The sequence below is a fragment of the Heptranchias perlo genome, chromosome 22 (assembly GCF_035084215.1).
Source record: "Heptranchias perlo isolate sHepPer1 chromosome 22, sHepPer1.hap1, whole genome shotgun sequence".
In the NCBI taxonomy this organism is placed as follows: Eukaryota; Metazoa; Chordata; class Chondrichthyes; order Hexanchiformes; family Hexanchidae; genus Heptranchias; species Heptranchias perlo.
In genome coordinates, this window is record NC_090346.1 from 10,180,659 (window position 1) to 10,194,893 (window position 14,235).

Sequence of the window (14,235 nt, forward strand, 5' to 3'; positions counted from 1 at the left end):
CAGGTGTGTAAAACCTATCCTGAGCACACTAAGGGTTAAGTTAATGAGGACTGAATATTATTGCATTGGTGAGGACATTGGCTTTTGGTAAAACATATGAATACACTGCTGAGAATCAATTGAAAGTGCATTATTTTGTGCAAACGACAGTGTGTGCACGCACTGTATTAAGCTCCCTAATAGAAAATGATGGGAATAAATTAGGACTTCAGATTATCGTACAATTTACTCTTTGCTCGATTAAGTTTCATGCTGTTAAATGAAGGACATCATATTTATTAAGCCAAATTGGACACCAGAGAGGATCAGTTCTTTTTGCAGCACATTAGTAGCTGTGTTTGAGTCTGATTAAAACAGATTAAATAACAAATCATAATTTTTAAGACAAACCCATTCGAACAACATCAATTTGCATTTATATAAAAGCGCTTTTAACGTAGTAAAACGTCCCAAGGTGCTTCACAGGAGCCTAATCAGACAAAAATTGACATGGAGCGAAGTTCATGAAGATGTTTCCGTGGGATTTGTTAACCTGGATCTTTGGTACTGATAGTTACTGAGGAGCAATGAGCTTGGGAGTATCGTGTTCTGACCCCGCACAATAATCAGATTATTGCCTGTACTCTTGTATTTCCTACTGTACAATCACATCTCTCTGCAGTAGCCTAAAGTTATAAACTGTAATGGCTTCACAAATCACATTTCAATCCCAAGACAGTGCAATCACCGCAGTATAAGCTGGAAAAGTACTTGCGTCACAGGTATAGAGCACAAAATGTAGGAAATTTCCCATTTCCTTCAAATAAATCCTTTCTCTAGGTGCAAGCTTTGTCCTGCACAAATATATTGATCTATCAAAAGGGCATGACACTGAAATGTTGAGCATATGATAGGAATTCAAACTCTGCCTCACTGTAGGTTTACCTGTTCTATCGTGATGTCAATAACTCATTGCTAAAAAAAAATATATTTTATCATTTTCTCCAATTAGTTTTGGTGAGAACTCTTTGACGACAGATCTGGTGAGCACTAGGAAGGAACATAGGATCAGGAGTAGGCCATTCAGCCCCTCGAGCCATTAGCCATTCAGACCTGTAGCTCCCATTCACAACAAGGGGAGAACCATGGAATGTTGACAGGGGTGGAGAAGGTAGATGATTCAACTTTGACAGTAGATGAAGGATGAGAGGACATGAATAACTGAACAAGTCTTTAAGGTCTCGGAAGAGCAACCCCCGCCCTCCCCCCGCCCCTTCAACCAGTGTGAAATTTTCCCATCCACATTGGTCATTTGACATGGTGTCTCAGAGTGTGATTCCCAATTGCCACATTGTGAGCATTGCCAACCTTTAGCTGTGGGCCTGCACCCACTAGAACTGGATTGAGACTGCCCCAGACTCATCATTTGTAGCACCTTTTTAGTTGGCAGAGTGAGGTGACTGTCACCCATCAGTCCATGATGGATTTGACCTCACATCCCAGAGGTCAAAGTATTGCGTTATAACCCACTGCAATTCCCCCCCCCCACTTGCTCCGCACCCCCTTCCTCCACAGCACTGTTTTCATGTGTCCTACTATATTTAATACAACTCCAATATCTCTAGGCAAGACAAGAGGCCGAGCTGTTCCATTTAGGGTAAAGCAACAATCTATTGTAATCCTCACTGGCATGAAGTGCATTAACCTTGGCCCTTCCGAGACCAGTCAGAATCAGCATTATGTTGAATGGCGTATCGAAACTAGAGCACAAAGCTTCTGCATCATGAGTCCCCCTGCTCTAACTTTGGCGGAGATCGGCCAAAGGCCGTTTATGCATCTATCCCAGGGTTTGCACCGATCTTAGAATCATAGAATGATACAGCACGGAATGAGACTATTCGGCCTATTGTTCCGGCTCTTTGAACGAGCTATCCAATTATTCCCACACCCCCTGCCCTTTCCCCATAGCCCTGCAAATATTTCCCTTCTGACTCAGAGATGCGAGTGCTACCAACTGAGCCACGGCTGACACCTGAGATTGAAACCAAGCAATGCTTAAGAGGAAATTAAGTAAACACTTGAAGGAGAATATTAAAGGGAAGTGGAAAAGGCAGGGAAATAGGATTAGGTAGCTGCAATGAGAGAGCTAGCACTAACACAGACTTGATGGGCCAAACGGCCTCCTTCCATACCAAAACTACAATGGTTCAATATGCCATTAAAAAAAAGGAATTGCTCTATGTGTGTGTGAGTCATTTCATTGATATCTGGCTCTGACCCATTACTAACTTCACATACTGTGATAACTTTGCTGTTGCCAGTAAGCAATGGATTTTTTCGCTGCTGTAAATATTTCAGCCCCATAAAAAGTTACACCTACATAGACAGGTGATAAAGAGCGTGGCATTGCTTTATTTTGCTCAACAGAAAGAGCCCTTATCTAGTTAGACAGGGGGAAAAATTGGATAGGGCCTGTTTTTGGGCGGGAGTAGCACAATCCGCAATTGCCCCGCGCCCAATGGTCCCTGCACAGGCAGGACGAGATTTTCGTCAGGCCTGAGGACTCACCTGCAATCTGTGTTGGAAATCAGTGTTGAACAAGGATTCCATGCAATTCGCACTTTCAACCAGCAGGGGAGCTGCACTCTCTTAAAGGCAGGTCGTCTGTTAGGAATCTCTTAAAAGGTAGCTGGTACCTGTTATTTGCTGAATATAACAGCCTGTTGTCTGCATGGACTCTGAACAGAGATCAGACATTGCACACGTAAAGCATAGATGCAGGACCCATCCCTATTTTTACATACTGTTGAGTTATGTTAAAACATTGAATAAAGGTTGCGCACCACTAAATCCCACATCCTCCAATCTGCATGCCAGACGTCACCAATCTGCCGATCTGAGGCTCTGTGCACCAAGGTTCTCTGCAGATGCACCAGATGCTTTGGTGCAAGAGGTGGACAGAAGGAGGGACATCCTATATCTGCGGGGGGGAGCAAGAGGCCCTCCAGACATACACCCAAAAGGTAGTGGGAGGCAGTAGGGGATGAAGTCAGTGCCAGGCACACAGCATCATGAACATGGATGCAGAACAGGAAGAAGTTCATGAGTGGTCAAGATGAATGAGGTCAACTGTCAAGTGGCGTCTCCTACCAACGGCACCACTAGCCGCATCCATTGCTCCATGCACGACACCCCCCATCACCCACATACCAATAAACTCCATCAGTACTCAACCCTCTCACCCTTACACATTACCACCATTGCAAGCCGCCCACCCACAACTCACAGGCCACACACACTGGCAGTTATTCAACCATGATAGGCGCATCACCCAGACACACGTCCCGCTTTCTTGCAGGAGAAGCTGGCACATATCAGGAGGCAGCAAGTGGCAGTGGCATTTTGCCCCTCGAGCCTGTTCCACCATTTGATCAGATCAGGGTGGACCTGTGACCTAACTCCATATACCCGCCTTAGCCCCATATCCCTTAATACCCTTGGTGCACAGAAATCTATCAATCTCAGATTTAGAATTCTCAATTGAGCTAGCATTAACTGCCATTTGCAGAAGACCGTTCCAAACTTCTCCCACCCTTTGCGCGTAGAAGCATTTCCTAACTTCATTCCTGCACGTCCTGGTTCTAAATGTTGGGTGGGGGGGGGGGTCCTCCAGGCACTCTAAGACACGTTCAGATGGTTGGGGTTAAGACTGTGCGTTGAGTTGAGCGTTAAGTCCCAAAATGGTGTCTATCACTTTAAATCAGCGTTGCACACTGAAGCCATTTTCTCCCCACTTTACATGATTCCAGTGTTCGTTATCTGCGCCTGCGCTAACTCCTATACCAAGATGGCGTCTGGTGCATGTCATGCTGGAATTGTGCATGCGCAGCCAAGACGCCATCTTGGATGTCGAAGAGGCCATGTCGCGCCGAAACAACGGCCGTTACACGGCCCAATTTAGCGCCCACGGTCTTTTAGTAAGTAGCTGTGATACAATTGGGAGCAGCACATTCTCCCTTAATCGGGAACAAGTGAATTATGATCAAATAAATGGAGCATTTCACTGTTACCTGTGTTTTGTGTTCAGGTGGTTAACTTGATTTCAAATTAAATGGATATCAGTTAGATTTACTTTGATTTAGCTTGATTAGGGTGCCTATCATCTCATCTAACATACACTGTCAGGGGTACCATCTTTCGGATGAGACTAAACTGAGGCCCCGTTTGCCCTCTCAGGTAGGCGTCAAAGATCCCATGGCACTATTTCGAAGAAGAGTGGAGGAGTTCTCCCAGTGTCCTGGTCAATATTTATCCCTCAACCAACATCACTAAAACAGATTATCTGGTCATTGTCCCATTGCTGTTTATGGGAGCTTGCTGTGCGCAAATTGGCTGCCTCGAATCCTACATTACAACAGTGACTACACTTTAAAAGTACTTCATTGGTTGTAAAGTGCTTTGGGACATCCCAAGGTTGTGAAAGGCGCTATAGAAATGCAAGTCTCTTTCCTTTTATCCTTTCTGGAAACCTGGTTCAAATTCAGCCAAGGCCAATGGGATGAAGGCCTCAGGATATCAAGCTACTCTTTACCTGATTTGATTGTAGGTAAATTTAACGCTTTTTCTTAATAAAACCATAACGAGACACTGGTTGGCCCCAGTATCATCAGACATAAAACAAACAAAAGTGTCCCTGTTTTAGAGGGGCAGAACTAAACCGTAAAACAAAGGAAACTTATAAAATGAAATAATAATAATATCACCTGTGTCCAGTGTATACACTCCGGTCCCTGTAGTACCCACCAGTGGCGGAAGGCCTCGAGTGTACCAGCGGACACCGCGTGCTCCTTCTCCAGGGCCACCCGGGCTTGTACAAGGCCGCGGTTGAGAGGCAGACAGTTGGAGCGACCACCCCCCAAGGGCCGCGTCCGACCTGGACCTGTAGATGGCCACTTTGGCCAGGCCCAGGAGCAGACCCACGAGGGGCTTCTCCAACTTGCCCGCCTCCCTCCGCACCGGGCGGCCAAAGATCAGGAGCGTGGGGCTGGAGTGGAGCCAGAAGTTGAGGAGCAGCCCCTTCAATTAGTAGAAGAGACACCGCAACCTCTCGCATTGAAGGAAAATGTAGAACACGGACTCATCCAGGCTGCAAAAGTTACAGGTAAATGTAATGACACTGAGGTCGACCTTGGACTATGGGAGACTGTGTTGGTTTCTCATGTTAGAAGGGATCCATTACCACATCACCACACTGCGGACATGTCCCTCCAGCCAACACTACGAAGAATGGTACTGCAACGTCAAGTCTGGATTCAATTTGTGGGCAGTATGTTCCAATTTGTGATCCTAACACTAAACATGACAAAAACTAACAAGCATAACAAGGGATTTGACAGCCATAATAGCGACACTCCAACTACCCCGTCTCCTAAGAGATGGTCTCCCTACTCCTGCTGTTTACTTCAAATAAATAATAACAACAAAAAAAAAACCTCACTGTTTGAGTTTGAGACCGAGGTGCAATTTTAATCCCACTCTCCGTCGGGAAAGTCATGAGGCCCCAACTTATTCAGGTTCTGCCCACAGCTCAGACAAGGTTCAAATAATAAACCAGGATATAAGAGAATTAATCCAGTGACTGCAGTGTACTCATTCAAAAGTTCACATAAAGTTTGTGGCCTAGAAATTCGGGAGCGCCCATGTTGCAGCGGGGACCTGAAGCAGGCATTTGGCCTCTTATTAGCATATGCAAAGGGATTAACACCTGTTTTAGGCGTGGATAAAGAACACCTCCTGTTTGTCCTTACCCAATATGGCGGCCGGCCCACTTCTGGCCAGAAGTGCGGATGTGCTTCCTGCCTGCCATTTTGGGCACTTAGGAGACCGCGTAGCGCCTGAAAAATGGGCGCTGCGTGACCCAATTTCTAGGCCCGTATATCTATTTGTTCCTGTCACTGTCCCACTCTCAGGAATTGTCTCCCTAAACTCTTCCGCCTTCCTCGCCTCCTTTAAGACCCTTCTTAAAACCCACCTCTTTGACCAAGCTTTTACACACACCTCCTAATCTCTCCTTCTTTGGCTCAGCATCATTTCTCTCACGCCTCCATGAAGCGCCTTGGGATGTTAAAGGCCCTATATAAATGCAATGTTGTTGTTGTTGTTGTTGTTGTTGTTGTTGTTGTAATGCGTCAAGCCACATCCCATGCACTTCCACTGTGTAACTTCCTAACTCCGAGAATAAAAAATACCAATCAGAGCATAAAATGTTCTCTATTCATCTGCTCTTAATACTCAGCGCACTCCAAACACATACAGTACAAGTAGAATATGTATCCGCAGCTATTAGTAAAAGCACAAAACAAATGATGGAAATTCATACCTGGTAGTTTTAAAGGAGTGCATGCAGTTTTGTGGCACATAAACTATCCAAGATTAGACAGTTTAATGTATTGAAGCATAACCCTGTATAACATTAATCTGATGGGAATGTTTCATTGCTTTCATCCTCGGTGGTGATCTGGCCCTTACAATTAATGGTTGTGTTCTTAATATAAACCATATGTGACTCGAAGTCAGTGATTTCTCTTACCATTACTTCTTATTGCAATTGTATCCCAGATCTTGCTGGCGTGGGGCATCTCCTGCCGTGCCCCGTTAGTTAGACATTTTCACTCACCCTTCAGCATTACATTTTTTTTGCCCTGTAACTTGCCGGAAGTGTGAGCTGATAATGGCACGGAGAGGGCAACGGGGCATCTGGGACCTTGGTGAGCGACGGGACCAACAGTCTATCTCCTTAACCAAAGAGATTTAAGGATTGAGAAAGAAACAGGGGAACGACGGAGAAGGAAATAGGGTGAATTAGAGTCAAATCAGGTACAGAAAGAGAAATAAAGAGTAGGAAAGAAAGACTGGATTACGAGAGAGAGAGAAAAAAAGAGACAGAAAGGAAAAGTAAGAAAAAAATTAAAACATTTAAATTTAAAATCTTAAAAAATCGCTAACAACAATTTACTACCTGTAGGAATGAGGGTTCACAGTTTAAATTGTTCCTTTTCTGGGCTGGTGAGGTTGATTGGCATTGCAGGAACATAAATCTCCTCATTAAAAAGGTACTTACGCTGTTAAGTATCAGCCCTAACTTCCAACGGCGAGTTTAACTGGTAATTAACGCGCAAATGCAGCAACTTCACGAAACTCACGGGGAGGTTGAGGGCGAGCTGCTGTTTTCACGAGGCTAAGGGCGCAAATCATCCAGCAACTTGTGGCGATTCGCAATTTATGGGGTATCTCATGGGCTATCACAAGTTACTGGACGATTTGCACATTAATAACGGTGAACACCATTAAACTTTAACAGTGAAAGTCTGGGCCAATTATGTTTAGTAGTAAGGCAGGTGGAGATTGAATGCCCATCACAGTTACTACAATCCCTCAATGGGGAAGGTATCTCGAGCACACTGATACATCATTAACATTCATTGTACATTTATCTTGGCTTTTGAGTAATTGTTTCTCCCCCTGTGGAAGGGAGCTATGTATAGAATAACACATTCATTTGGGGTATGTAATAAATCAGTAACACAAGTCAGATCACATTACAGACACCTTCAGCAGGTCTCTTACTTTTAATGAGGCCTGCGGGGAGGCCTACCTCTGCTGGAGTGGCCTGTCTGTCTATATTTCACTTCCTAATTGAGAGTTTCAAGTTTCATGTGTGGCGTGTCTCATGGGACGACAGCTACTGCAGTTTGAGAGGGATGGACTGCCTGAATGGTGCCGCCATGCTAATTAGTCTCCCGGACCTGGGCTCGTTTTGTGCTCATCCCTCCTTCCTGCACTACTGAAAGTTCGGACGCAGGAGTCTGATCTGTTGCTTTTCTGAGGCAATCAGAGAAAACTGTGATCATCCCCTTCCCAATGAATGTGAAAAAAGACCTCAGTCATCAGCAGCTCAGAAGTCCAACTTCGAATGATGGGTCTCTGACATTTTTTTTTGAGGAGAAACTGGATAGGAGCGATATAGCGGAGGGACTGTTGGAAGTGGTCATTTAGTTTTAGTGATACTGACAATGAAAGCGAGCACGGAGTGCACAAGAGCTCAGCTCAGTAGAAGGGAAAAGTAAGGATGAAATTCCAGCTGGAAAAATAATAATAAAAATGGGCCAGTGAGAGATTCACAGGCAAAACCTGTGGAGTACATTGCACAGTGGTGTAAGAATCTGAGCAGACTTAATAGATTATTCCAGGTTAACAGATTGGGAAGGACCAGGGGACATGAGTTTAGATTATGGAAGACCAGGAATAGACCTGATGTTAGGTGGTTCTTCTTTCCCCAGAGAATTGTGAGCCTCTGGGATGTGTTGCCAGCTGGTGTGGTGGTTGCTGACTCTCTGTTTGCCTTCAAGAGGGAGCTGGACCGGTTCTTGACTGGGGCAGAGATCACATCATATAGAAGGTAAGGTAAGGTAACACTTGGTCCATGTGATCTCCTGGACTGGTCTCGATCGTCTGAGGGAGTCAAAAAGAAATTTTCCAGAGTATATTTTCCTTTATTGGCCCTGGGATTTTTCTCAGCTTTTTTGCCTCTCCCAGGAGATTACATGGCTGTGGGGGACGGGATGGGGACGGGGTGGGGAGGGAGGGAGGGAGGGAAGTAATGTTTAGTCTTGATGCTTCGGCCATCATGGTGTGTAGGGCAAGCTTGAAGAACCAGTTGGTCTTTTCCTGCCCATCAATTTTGTATGTTTGTATGACTCCATATTGTGTGTGTGTTGACTTTATTGATATAAAATAACTAATGTAAATACAATCACTTTAGCAACAGTACAGAGGAATAAACAAAAATGATATTACCTGCTCCTCTGGGTAGAATCGTAACTCCTGCCTCTTCTTGGCGTCCTTCCTTCTTCCCTCTACCACGAGATCTCTCTTTCTCCCAGATTATATCCCGTGTCCTTCCTGCCGTACCTTGTGCCCACCCAGTGGTCCTGGGTCAACGACTCTGTTATCATGTGTTTCTTGTATTGTTGCTTCACTCAGTTGTCATATGAAAACCCACTTAATTATGGTTCAAACTTGCCTGAGGTTTGTTCATGCAAATCTTAACCTCACCACACGCTGTGATCAAATGGTCAGTAGCCCACACAATGTCACCAAACAGGTTTTAGCTCAGCAATTCTTAGCTTACATGATGTATCACCTGAAACTTATTAAACCCATGTTTGATCTAACCTAATACTTCTTGAAATATAATGCTGCCATCCACCCTGCATCCTTACAGTGCCCAGTGGCAGGGAACAGTACATGAAAAACAACATCAAGTTATTCTGATGACAATGAAACAACTAGAATTACAATCGCTGATAACTGTCCCTCTGTTTGATGTTAGTTACACAGTTGAGAATCCACTATTCTACCTCATCTTTGATCCTATGGGGGAGTAATTGGTCCTCATTGCGCCCATTTTCCAGCCCTACAACTCTTCGAGATCTCTACGCTCCTCCAATTTTGGCCTCTTGCGACTCCCCGATTTTCATCGCTCCACCGTTGGCAGCCGTGCCTTCAGCTGCTTAGGCCCCAAGCTCTGGAATTCCCTCTCTACACCTCTCCGCCTCTCTACTCTCCTCCTTTAAGACACTCCTTAAAACCTATCTCTTTGACCAAACTTTTGATCTATATAAATACTACGTTAAAGGCACTGTATAAATGCAAGTTGTTGTTGTAAAAAGGAACAATTTTGGAGCGTGCGTCCCACGCCCGATCTGTACCTAATTTAGGGACATTGCCATATTTTTAAGGGCAACTTTCCAGGCGTCCCTGTTGTCCACCTGAAACATTAGGCATTAGGCCCCTCGCATATGCAAATCAGGGGGTTAACGCCTGCTTGAGGGCCCTGGCTAGAAATTCGTCTGCCCGCAGCGGAGCAGAGGCCGGGCTTGCTTCGCTCAGGATTGCCGGTTCTACATGAGGCCCACCCAGCGGTCCTTAAAGGTCAACAAAAATGTACGTTTTTTTTTCTCATACACCCCTTCATGTGGAGCCAGGAGCAGCAGGAATTCTCCTCCCAGCTCCGCAGCACTACTGCAGGACACTGCCAGCCCGTGCTTGCCTCTGCCCACCCCCCCATTCTCCTCCCTCCCCCAGGACTTACCTGAGGGCTGCTGCTGGCGAGGCAGGAGACCCACATTGGTTCCTTGGCGACTGGTGAGCTGCCTCTGGAGGCCCAGTTGTTAACATGAGACCTGAGGCCTAATTTTGGGTGAGCCTCAGGCCTCCAGCTTTTGGTGTGTACTGACTGTCCTTCACCCGAAAACAGGCCGAGGCCAACTTCTACCCCTATGGCCTTTCATTTGAGCTATAAATTCTCCTTATCAAATGCCTCCATTTAACATTAATGACCTTTTAAAGAACTACTCAGATACATTTCCCATTCTTTTAATTACCTCCTTAGGAATATATATATATCTTTTATTCGTTCATGGGTTGTGGACGTCGCTGGTGAGGCCAGCATTCATTGCCCATCCCTAATTACCCTTGAGAAGGTGGTGGTGAGCCGCCTTCTTGAACCACTGCAGTCCGTGTGGTGAAGGTTCTCCCAAAGTGCTGTTAGGAAGGGAGTTCCAGGATTTTGACCCAGCGACGATGAAGGAACCGCGATATATTTCCAAGTCGGTATGGTGTGTGACTTGGAGGGGAACGTGCAGGTGGTGTTGTTCCCATGTGCCTGCTGCCCTTGTCCTTTTAGGTGGTAGAGGTCGTGGGTTTGGGAGGTGCTGTCGAAGAAGCCTTGGCGAGTTGCTGCAGTGCAGCCTGTGGATGGTACACACTGCAGCCACGGTGCGCTGGTGGTGAAGGGAGTGAATGTTTAGGGTGGTGGATGGGGTGCCAATCAAGGGGGCTGCTTTGTCCTGGATGGTGTCGAGCTTCTTGAGTGTTGTTGGAGCTGCACTGATCCAGGCAAGTGGAGAATATTCCATCACACTCCTGACTTGTGCCTTGTAGATGGTGGAAAGACTTTGGGGAGTCAGGAGGTGAGTCACTCGCCGCAGAATACCCAGCCTCTGACCTGCTCTTGTAGCCACAGTATTTATATGGCTGGTCCAGTTAAGTTTCTGGTCAATGGTGACCCCCAGGATGTTGATGGTGGGGGATTCGGCGATGGTAATGCCGTTGAATGTCAAGGGGAGGTGGTTAGACTCTCTCTTGTTGGAGATGGTCATTGCCTGGCACTTCTCTGGCACGAATGTTACTTGCCACTTATGAGCCCAAGCCTGAATGTTGTCCAGGTCTTGCTGCATGGGGGCATGGACTGCTTCATTATTTGAGGGGTTGCGATTTGAGGGGTATCCGATATCTTCTATGGTGAAAACTATTCTAATAATTAATTTACAAACTGAATAAACACTGTTGGCTTCCCTCTGCTCTCTCTCTTTCAAACCATCTACCCACCTGCAACAACAAAACCATGCATTTATATAGCACCTTTAACATAGTAAAACATCCCAAGATGCTTATCTATTCCTCTGACCACCCCCTGATTATTTCACTGACTTACTCTCCAACCTTACCATTAATTATAGATACATTTTAATAAATGAAGAAATATATCAAATCCTACACTTGAGTTAAGTCATTAAAGAATTATGTCAGTGTCTTGAAATTATGTTTTGTTAACAGTAGCATGTGGATGCTGAACATATTCATGAGGCATTGCTTTACCCGCTATTTAAATGGAGCATTGACCAGTTTATTCTAAGCGTGTTATGGCTTCTATTTGTTAGACAATTTACTTTACTTTAAATGTGTTACTGCCGCCATTTATTAACCCATTTATTTTAAATACATTATTGCCTCCATTTATTGGCCCATTCATTTTGCATGTGTTACTGCCTGCATTTATCAACCTATTTATCTTAAAAGCATTTTTGCCTCCATTTATTAATCTGTTCATTTTAAATTTGTTACTGCTTCCTTCATTAAGTCATTCATTTTAAATGTGTTAATACCACCAGTAACAAGCAGACAAACAAATGCCACATGAACATGTTAAGCATTCAAATGCTGATCTTCACACAGCAATATTTCTATCCGGGAATCTATTCCTTGTGTGTAGTTCTTTATTAGCCTGAAGCTGTGTCCCCTTGTCCTATTCACACAGTTTACTTTTAAGAAAGAAAGAACTTTCATTTATATAGCGCCTTTCACAACCTCAGGACATCCCAAAGCGCTTTACAGCCAATGAAGCACTTGTGAAGTGTAGTCACTGTTATAATGAAGGAAATGTGGCAGCCAATTTGCGCACAGCAAGGTCCCACAAACAGCAATGTGATAATGACCAGATCATTTGTTTCTTTTAGGTGTTGGTTGAGGGATAAATATTGGCCAGGACACATTTAAGTAATATTCCACATTTACTTTTTGCTGTACCTTATAAACTGCTACAAGATCACTTCTTGGATGTCTCCTCTCGAATTTCCTCAATCTTTCCTCATAAACTAAGACCTCTGATGCTTACTGATTCAGAGCTGCTATTATTTTAACTGACTTCCAGAACTCGCTGTGACTGCTGCTGTAAATTATTCGATCTGTAAGTATAACAACAACTTGCATTTATATAGCGCCTCTAATGTAGTAAAGTACCCTAAGGCGCTCTACAGGAGCGTTATCAAACAAAATTTGGCACTGAGCCACATAAAGAGATATTAGGTGACCTAAAGTTTGGTCAAAGAGGTAGGTTTTAAGGAGCATTTTAAAGGAGGAGAGAGAGGTAGAGAGGCGGAGAGGTTTGGGGAGAGAACTCCAGAGCTTTCGGGCCTAGGCAGCTGAAGGAACGGCCGCCAATGGTGGAGCGAAGGAAATTCGCAATGCACAAGAGCCCAGAATTGGAGAAACACAGGGATGTCGGGTTTAATCTGCCATGAGTGCCTTGCGTGATTTGATATTAATCACTTTCGGAAGTGGCATGTGTGCGTGTTGGAAATCCCAAATGTAATCCAGAGGCAATGAATAGATATATTGGGCTCCATTTTAGCACCTGCTATCAGGTGCGTTCCTGGCTGGGGGGGCTCCGAAAATCGGGGAATTCCGGAGTGGGTCGGGAGCCCAGCTCCAACCCGCCCACTTCCGGGTTCCCCACAGACGCGCCGACTTGCGCGCGCAGCCCCCGCATGTGGGACTCCCGCAGGCAATTAAAGCCAGCGGGGTGCCACTTGAGACTATTTACCTAGGTATTTCAGGTCATTAACAGACCTGATTAAGGGAATATGTCAGGAGGGGTGGGATTTTAGAAACAACTGGGACTGTTTCCCATACTGGGGGAAACACTCCCAGTTGAAATGGACGTGTTGCAGCCATCAGCCTGTGGCAGCTGCAAAGGTCCATTTGACAGGTTTGGTGGGGGGAGACCCTCACTCATTGCAGGAGGCCACTCTGTCACTTTGGACAAAGTTTGGCCTCCACCATCCTCTTCCTGACAATCAAATTCACCAACTTGTACACTTACCCCGGGGTCCAGAGACATGTACCTACCTTGCGGACCCCCTCAGATGTACATCTTCCGGATGGGGGCCGCCATAGCTGCAGTCATGACCTCCTCGGAGGGTGAACAGCATCACCAGCCTCGCCGGCCACGCCGTCCACCTCTGACACGTGGGGCTCCACAACACAGTGCTGTGACACATCCACCTGCACAGCAGGAGGGAGGGCAACCGCAGAGAGAGATGCGTCGCAGAGGGCACTACCCTCGCCACAGGGTCCACAGACCGAGGCTCAGCTTCCTGGACCTCTCTGAGCAGCAGTGCATACGGAGGCTCAGAGTCACTCGACATGTAGTCGTGGACATCTGCAGCCTCCTTCATGCCGAGCTGCTCCCGGCTGGCCCGAGCACCATCTTCTTACCTGTCGCTGTCAATGTCACCACTGCCCTCAACAACTTCTCCTCCGGATCCTTCCAGGGTGCCACCGGGGACATCGCCGACGTCTCTCAGTCGTCTGCACAAAAGAGCCCTGCAAATACACCTACACACACTTTGCAGTGACACAATGGGTGGCATCAGGTGTGGGTCTTCATTGTGATCCTCAGGAAAGGGCATTATTGCACAAACCAGACAAGATTAAGTGGTGCCAATATAATATGTAATGTGAGTTGGTCAGAAATTAAATATAAGTAAAAATCATGACAAACCCTCAAACACCCTTGTGCATCCCCTTCATGCTCACGACACGTTTGCCTTACGCTTCCTACTGCACATATGT